The 8,928-nt window shown below is 44.2% G+C and overlaps 1 long non-coding RNA gene across 1 annotated transcript; it reads right to left on the reverse strand.

Moving 5' to 3' along the window:
- Positions 1 to 1,253: 1,253 nt before the first annotated feature.
- On the reverse strand, positions 1,254 to 8,276 carry LOC306814839. The gene is made up of 2 exons (XR_013777257.1): positions 8,147 to 8,276; positions 1,254 to 1,626 (listed from the first exon to the last, which is right to left on the reverse strand). It is a non-coding gene; the product is annotated as an uncharacterized lncRNA (long non-coding RNA).
- Between the last annotated feature and the right edge of the window lie 652 nt (positions 8,277 to 8,928).

The following is an 8,928-nucleotide window of genomic DNA, read 5'->3' on the forward strand; positions in this document are numbered from 1 at the left end:
TTCAACCTCTGGAAAACACTCCCTAAGCAAACTTCCTAGTGTTTTATTTTTTTTTTAATTCAAACTAAATAAGAAAATGAATTCCAAAAAGGCTTAAACATCCACTACAGTAATTTCCCCATGTACTCATTTCCACTGCAATCTCCATTTCACTGTCAATGGAAAGGTTTCAAATCTCTAGTAAAAAAGAAAAAAATATATTTTGTTAACAGCCCATCTTGATTACTACTGAAGCATTGCTACACTTTTTAAAGATGCATTTTGAAATGTGTATGAAGTGGACCAAAACATCTGATTTAAAAGTGAGTACACATACATACTGAAACTTCCAGCTATGCAATTTACCAGATGTCAAGGGAGAAATATTATTTCAGAAAATTCCCTGAAATATCCCAAACCACTTTCCAGTGCAATTTAGGCTGAACTAGAACAATAGCTTCAAGGGCTATTCCTGTGTCAGTGAAAGTCAATGCAAGTTTTGCTGCTTAGTTCAGTACAGAAAGACACTCTAATGTAAATTGGAATTTTGGAGACTACCAAAAATGTATCAGAGAACCAATTTATCCCAAAATGTTTAGGATCCCCTTGCTTATAATACTTGAGGTTTCTGCCCACACAATCAATGCATCTAATAGAAAACATTAGTTAAAACCTTCCCTACCTCATATAGGGTTCAGCAAAATATTACGGTAAAAAAAAAACAAAAGAAAGGCCAGGAGGTCTCTCTGATTAAGTTTAAACATGTATCACCTGCAAGAGACCACTGACAACAACCAGCTGTCATAAATAAACAAATGAGCAGTGTTCATAAACTTCTGTTCTTGGCCAGTGAGGCACAGAGACCAGATCTTGCCAAAGATCCCTGGGGGCCCTTGCCTTGCTGTGGCTGAAGCAGCTGGGGCAAACCTTTTGTTTTCAGCACTGCAGCTCAAACAACAGGCACTGCAGTGTTAATCTCCACCATCTGTAGGAAAGCATGTGTTGAAAACCAGCAATAATAAGATACTGCTATTATTCTGATACCAGAAGCCAAAATAAAACTCTTCAGTACATTGTGAAGCAATGCCTGTTCAACAGCACAACCTTCCTCTACTTAGATCGCTCTCCCTCATGCAAGAAACACTGTCAAGCTGATAGTAATGTAGAAAGAGGCTCAAAGAAGCAAGCAGGAACTGCAGATGCTTCACTATCACACACAAAATGGAAGAAGCCGCCCACGTCTATGACGAAGGCAGCAACACACACCAGTAAGATACTTTGCAGGAACCACAAGTTTTATTTTGTACCAACTGTTTGCTCACAGAATATGCAGTACTGGATTCTTAAGCACAAACACTTGAGAGCAGCTGGCCATAAAACTCTGTACTTCAAAATAATTTTAAAAAACCAGCACTATAAATATAAATGCTTTCTTTGAAAAGCATTTTAAGAAGAATTTTAGCTGCCAGCTTGTTCTGTGAAAATGTGCTTGATGGTAGACAATGCTCATTGATGGAAGAAATCAAAATATATATTTGCTGTCTGGGGTTGACATATTTTCCATGGTTATACAAATCTCTGTATAGAAGAAGTACAGCAGGATCCGTTCTCCACCAGCCTTGCAGAGTGAACTAGCAAACATGAAAGCTGAGAAGAAAGAAGAATGCAGTCCCTATGTATCCTGCCCTCACAAGAAAGACTGAATGTTTTGGACAGCTGTACCAAAACCTAATTGAGTTCCTATTCACCTGTTATGAATCAGATTCCCTTCCTCTGCTCAGCTCCCAAATGTTCTTTCACACAAAGACAGTACAAACAAGTACATAGAGATATCAGCTAAAAAAACTGGCAACTGTTCTTGTCAGAAAGCAGGTGGATTATAAATTAATTTTGACTGTTACTGTAATAGACTTGATAGCAGGATGAAGAGAAGATGCAGTACAGTGAAGAGATTAGGGCTTCTTAAACGTTCTTTTCTGAATTGTTTTTAAAAATCAGGATTAGAAAATTGTTTTCAAAATCAATAGAAATATATGGACTAGTTGTACTGAATATTACAAGCTTTTATTTCATCAGGAATTTATGTCATTGTCAGAGGTTGACATTTTTTAATGTTTCTTACATGTCCCTGAAGTGACTTCTGCTTCCCTGCAAGTGAGAAAATCCATTTGACATACAGAAATACCATAGCATCCCCCAAATGCAGTATTTTCCAAATTCCTTCTGACTCACTTGCTGATCTCCTGCATGGACATGCATGACATGGTCTGACAGCTTGTACAGTTTCAACTTGCCCTTTTATTTTCCCAGAGTATGCATATATTTTTCAAGACAGAAAGCTTTTCTGAGTCATAAATTGCTACTCAGAAACCTTAGCCTGGGTGCTGGTTTTGGAGCAATTTGTGCTATCAGTTGCTACCTTTCTGAATAGCTACAGGACCTTCACATACAGAGTTAGCTATAAAGCAGTCATCTTTTCCATCTGCCATCCAGAACAAACTGATACACGTAGCAAACAGTCTCATTTAAAATCTTGGACTTGGTTAAGTCAGAATAGACTTTACAGTAGTTTCACATTCATTTTACTTAAAGCTTGGTGATAATATACATCGCACAAGCATGCTTAAAATGTTCATTAGTGAGCTCACACATAAATTGCTAAATTAAGCACAGAGCATCAGGGAAAATGCTGGAGACTATTTGTCCACACAGCAACAGATTTGTCTTCCACAGTACGCTCTACCCATTGGCAAACGGATATACCAGTTTACCAAAGTATTTTAAGAATGAAAGTGCTGGTGTGCATGACTCACATTTTATTAAAGTAATGACCATAATGCATTCTATTTAGATACGTATCTCTTTACTGAAAATTATCTTGGCATGAGACCAGCAATATACCTATGATATTTCAGAGCATTACACAATCTTCTGTCCTATTTGTGGACAGAAGAAATGTTCACAATCAAATTAATAATTATTCCTGCTACAAGAATGCAATCAAAATACGTTACTAATAACGCACAAACGTGAAATCCTTGGCAAATTATAGGAAAGGAAAATGGTTATCAGGTTGCCTGAAAATAATTATTTATTCCATGGTTCTTGATTTTCACTTCCCTGCAAATACTCAAATCATCCCACTTCACATTTAGATATATTTTGAATTGCATCTTGCAAAGCAGATATTCTGATGTATTCCATCCAATGTTTTGGATGAAAACTATCAATACCTGCAATTGTTGCTGCTGCTGGCAATGCACATAAAAGCAGCTGCGCAGCCTGACTGGCACAAAGGAGAAATGGAGGCAAGTTCTGCTCACCTTCCTCACACAAGTCATTCCTGTCAAAATATTGACCTCAGAAGGGTGTTGTGTGCACCAAGAAGGGAAGGTCACGCAGCCTTTATATTTCTAGCACACAAATAGAAACAGTAGTGTGTGTGTGTGGGAGGTGGGAGAAAGCTGCACCCTCCTGGCAACACAAGGTCCCTGTCACAACAGAGACCTCACAAGTACCAGAGGCAGTATCAAAAACCCTACCTGATTCAAGGGTGCAGGATTGGGCCCCAGAAAAGCCAGAAAGCTAAGTGCTCACGTAAAGGAGCCCTCTAGCACCTCAAGAATTTGGCTGTTAGGGTGATAGCCAGATTAGAAAGGCAGACAATTTCAGCCTGCAGAAGCCAGGTAGAGACACCACCCTCTAACCTGTCAGAGCCAGTGGCAAGGCAGCTAGAATCCCTGCAAACGAGAAGGGAAAAAAGGAGAAAACTCCCACAATTCAAGCAGCTGTCGCAGTAGCAACACAAGTTAAATCCCAAAAGGATCACTCAGGCAGGCTGCTTCATTAGGATCAATTGTCCAGACCTACGGCAGTGTACTTATCCCAAAAAGAAATATCACCCAAGAAACACAAATAAATAATTTCAGATTCTGAACTGAGGCTGACTGTTTTCAGATTACAAAAACAGAACTCTCTTGCTAACTACAAAATAACAGACTAATTTGAAGAGATATGAGTTCTGCCTCCATGCTCCATATACCTGTTTTACATAGACATTTCAACATAAATATTTATACTGAACACATACAAATGCATAGAATCTATTTCTGCTTATATCATGTTCTAAATATAGAATTTATACAGCTTTAAGTATCTATATATATGAGAATGAAAGATAAATTCCTTCACTCTGTGCAGCTTCAATTCAACAAAGCATACACATGAACTCTAAAAACAGTATTTCCAGATAGTGTCACATCTTTTCTTTTTAAGAGATACATTAATCAATCTCAGCTAGCCTCAAACTGACATTTATCTATAAAACCATTTAAAATGAACTATTGATGGGGTTTATTTTCAGTAGTGCTGGGAAAATCTATCAACCATAAATACAAAGGAGAGTCAAGTATTAAAAGGATGTTTCAAATTTGGGCATTCCCCTGAATTTCAATGCAGTTTTGAAAGAGAGAGTGAAATCAAGTCACTATTCAAAGAGCAAGCTGAAAACACATTCAGAGGTTAGAATAAACTTTTGTACTCCTTCCCAATCTATATGATTATAAACATCTGTAAATCAGGAAGAAATGTGACTGCTAACAAACCAATATTATTTAACACACAAATCCAAATTGCTACAAATGAGGCCTGAAACATTCCCCAGAAATGCCTGTGTGCAATCTACCGAATAAAGACAAAAATAGACTCCTTGGTGCAGGCAAACAGCAAGTCAACTATTTTTAACTCGGGTCTTCAAATGCATTTTTAAGTTGCTTACATTTAAAAGCAAACATTAAGGAGTTTGACTTGAAGAATATGTATGAAACATTTTTCAAACCTCCTGCATTTCACACAGTTATTAAATTTATTTGCTCATTAGATTAAATGGATTTTAGGCACCTGACTGAGTACATTTAAACAAATGTTTAGTAGAAATGTATTTTTTCAGAACAAATTTGTGCCTACATAAATACAAATAAGATATTACTAGTCTCATTATATTGATTTGTGACAGTCTCAAGAAATGACAAAAGAGTTAAAGTGCCTGCCTGTGGTCAACACACTCAAGAAACACACACAGCCCCCCTGGCTTGCCAACTGTTCACATCTTCAATTGTGTAAGGAAAGAGCCATCTCTGTCCACCATGACTGCAAAGCCAGCCCATTCACACACGTGGAATACTTACCTGTTGCCTGTTATATCTGTGCTTGAAGACAGTGAACTCATGGCAAGAGGCGACAGGGTACTCATCATGAAAACATCTGGGATGCACAGCAAGTGCAAGCACACTTGTCCAAGTGTACTTGAACAAGTACACTGCTATTCCTTTACATCACAGCCCACTCCTGCTAGCTGTGGGTCAGTGCTCTCCTGCCCCTTCTGAAGCTGCAGCACAGGAAGCATTTGACAGCCCTGCAGAATTTATGAGAGGACACACATGTACAGCATGAGGAGCAACAAGTAGCGTAAAGGCTGAGTGCCCCACTTTGTCTTCTGCACGGAGATGAGGAAAGCCAGCTGAATGTCTCTGCTGAAGTTCTGTCTCCCAGTCAATCTGCTTCTATGTGTTTCTACTTACATGTCCTACACTCCTTGTCTCTAGTCAGACAAGCAGCCCAGCACGGAAGCCCCTAGAATTATTTGCATGATTAATCATGTCAACAAAAACACCTACAAACCTGAGCCTTCAGGAATTATGCCTCTGCTTTCAAAACACTGGAGAAAATTTATGCCCATGGTGGTCTGCTTAAAGCCAGCAGAAGCGCTCACACAAGGAAAAAGGAAGGAAACTTATGAATGTGAGGCAGACCATGACTTCATTAAATTGCCCTTTTTTCTCTCTCACAGTCTGAAGAGAAGCAATCAACATCTCAGTGGGAAGAGGAGTAACATTTTCTTCAAAGTAAACTCAAACGAAATGACTATTCTCATCTCAGTAACAAAGATAGAAATCTAGTATCATTGATCAGAAAAGCAGAGGCCAAAGTGCAAAATAGGACTCACAAAGCAAGCTGGGACACATTAGCAGTGAAATACAGATTCCAGTAAATCACAAAGGGTAAGTGCTAAAGGCAGTCTAAATTTTACAGGCTGTAACTCTCCCAAACTTAAGATTTTTCAGACTCCCATTTAGGCAGGCCTGAATGCTTGTGGCAGCTTTTAGTCTGCAGACAAACCTCACCTTCAGAAAGACACTTTGCTATCTTCTGTGCACCTGAAGAATGGTCCTTGCCAATGGCTAAGCTGCCTGATTATACAACAGCCTCATGACCACACAATGTAACCCCTCTCAAGCCTTTAACTGGCAATACCTGTAGTAAAGAGTACCGATCATCGTTTAAATGTGTGTACTCCTTTCAGCTTCAGGGAAAAAAAAAAAAACCTTCCAAGTTCTATACACATTTACAGCAAAATGCTTGAAGAGTTCAGTTTCCACTAAGTCCAAGAGAGTGTCTAGGACCTAAGACCTGTGGATAACTGAATGCAAAGCATGGTTTCCTCACACCTACACACACGCATAAAATAGCTCTGCAAAATTACAGGTTTTAAAGAATCAGAGATGAACACAATACCAAAAATGCAACAACTGTGCATCCATTATTTATGCAAATGAAGAATATTTGTTATTAAGAAATGCTGCAGGACAACAAAGGAGGAGAATGTTTAGCTGCTGCAGGAAAGAGAGGCTGAATATTGGCTACAAGAAGGAAAGGCTTGAAAAGTGTATTGTTACTAGTTCTTTTACAATGAGAGAAGTTTGCATTCTAAGAAATATATTTCCTCCTAGGAGTAAGGACATATTGTTTCCCAGCAATCAGCACCAGTCACGATGTGACTCAAGACTAAGAAAATATAAGAATAATGCATCCAAGTTTTGGATGACCTCAAATTCATTTAAGCTAATGCATAGCAAAAACTGAGTCTGTGTTTCCATTTGCAAAACTGCAGGGTGCCAAGGAGCTACTTTATCTTGTCTGCTGCAAACAGATGCTGAGCAGATAGTGTCTAGATTTGCAAACTGAAAACACCACCAGCTCTGGACCGCTGCCCCGCGCTGTGCTCGTGTCACCCTATGGTCTATCCAACTAGTGACAGTCTCATCCGCCGGCTGCTTTCTGCCATCACCGCATCACAAACCCTGCGGGAGCACCACGCAAGGTCCGGCCAGGCATTTTCACACCCAGCGCAGCCACCGCGCCTCTCTGCCGAGACAGCATGGGCAGCACACCGCAAGGCAGGCAGCACACCGCACGGCAGGCAGCACACCGCACGGCAGGCAGCACACCGCACGGCAGGCAGCACACCGCACGGCAGGCAGCACACCGCACGGCAGGCAGCACACCGCACGGCAGGCAGCCCGGGAACGAACGTTCCCTCCTTCCCCGAGCCCGGCGGGGCCGGGGGCCGCGCTCAGCACCGCGGACAGCGCCCCGCGAGGAGCCGCGCAGCCGCCGGGACACACGGCCCGGGCCGGGGAGCGGCCTGGCCCGCCGGGAGCGCGCACCTTCACACACACACACGCACACCCTCACACACCCTTACACACCCTCACACACACCCTTACACACCCTCACACACACCCTTACACACCCTCACATCCTCACACGCACTCACACCCTCACACGCACACACATCCTCACACATACACACACACCCTCACACGCACACACACGCACACACCCACACACACCCTCACACGCACATACCCTCACAACCGCACACCCTCACACACCCTCACACGCACACACCCCCTCGCACACCCCCCTTCAAACACACACACAACCCCTCACACACACACCCCCTCACACACACACACACCCCCTCACACACACACACCCCCTCACACACCCCCACATCCTCACACGCACACACACACAGCCTCACACACCCCCACATCCTCACACACACACACACACCCTCACACCCTCACACGCACACACACGCACACGCACACACCCGCACACACCCTCACACACCCTCACACGCACATACCCTCACAACCGCACACCCTCACACACCCTCACACGCACACACCCCCTCGCACACCCCCCTTCACACACACCCCCTCACACACACACACCCTCACACACACACACCCTCACATCCACGCACGCACACACTCGCACTCGCTCTCACTCGCAGCACCGCGGCGCCGCCGTCACTCACCACATCCTCCGCAGGGCGCCCCGACGTCGCCGCCGCCGCCGCCCGCCGCTCCCGGCGCCGCGGACGCCCCTCGCAGCGCAGCGGCGGTGGCGCCGGGCGGCCGCGGCTCCATGCGGAGGGCAGCGGCGGCGGCTCGCCTGCCCCGGCCGCCCCGCGGAAGCCGCCGCCGCCGCGCAGCTCCAGAGCGGGAGGGCGGGGAGCCGCGGCCACATGGTGCTGCCCGCCGCCCCGCCCGCCGCCCGCCCCCTGCGCAGTGCGCCGCCCCCCGCGCCCCGCCGGGAGAGCTGCCCCGGCCTCCAGAAACGGAATCTCGTCCTTTCATCAGCCGCTCTGCGTCTTTTCCGCCGGTTTCTGCCGCCTATGTTGTCTGCCATACATGTAGCATGGTAATTCCGTGAATCGATGTGGTGTTGCTCATGGGTTATGTGCAATAACCCGGGGTAGAACACACGTTTCCCAACGAGTTCCTCACGGAGAAAAACGGCTGAGATGTGCCTGGTCAGGGGTCAGACTTGAGCAGCGGTCTCACACTCCCAATTACTTTAACATAAAGCACACACACAGAGCAAGAATTCCCGTCTCTGCATAGCCGCTAGGGTAAGGGGCACAATAAAAGCTCGAACTGCATGATTCTGTCTTGAAAGAGCTCACTCAAGAGTCCAGATTGCTCACTTTTAAATGAAAACCCTATCTACTGGCTCATAGATTCCTCCCAGGCGTGTCAACCTGACACTTCATCTGTTTTCTCTGGGCTGTGAAGTCAGGAAGATGCCTGAGAGTGG

The sequence above is a fragment of the Erithacus rubecula genome (assembly GCF_903797595.1).
Source record: "Erithacus rubecula genome assembly, contig: SUPER_Z_unloc_2, whole genome shotgun sequence".
NCBI lineage: Eukaryota > Metazoa > Chordata > Aves > Passeriformes > Muscicapidae > Erithacus > Erithacus rubecula.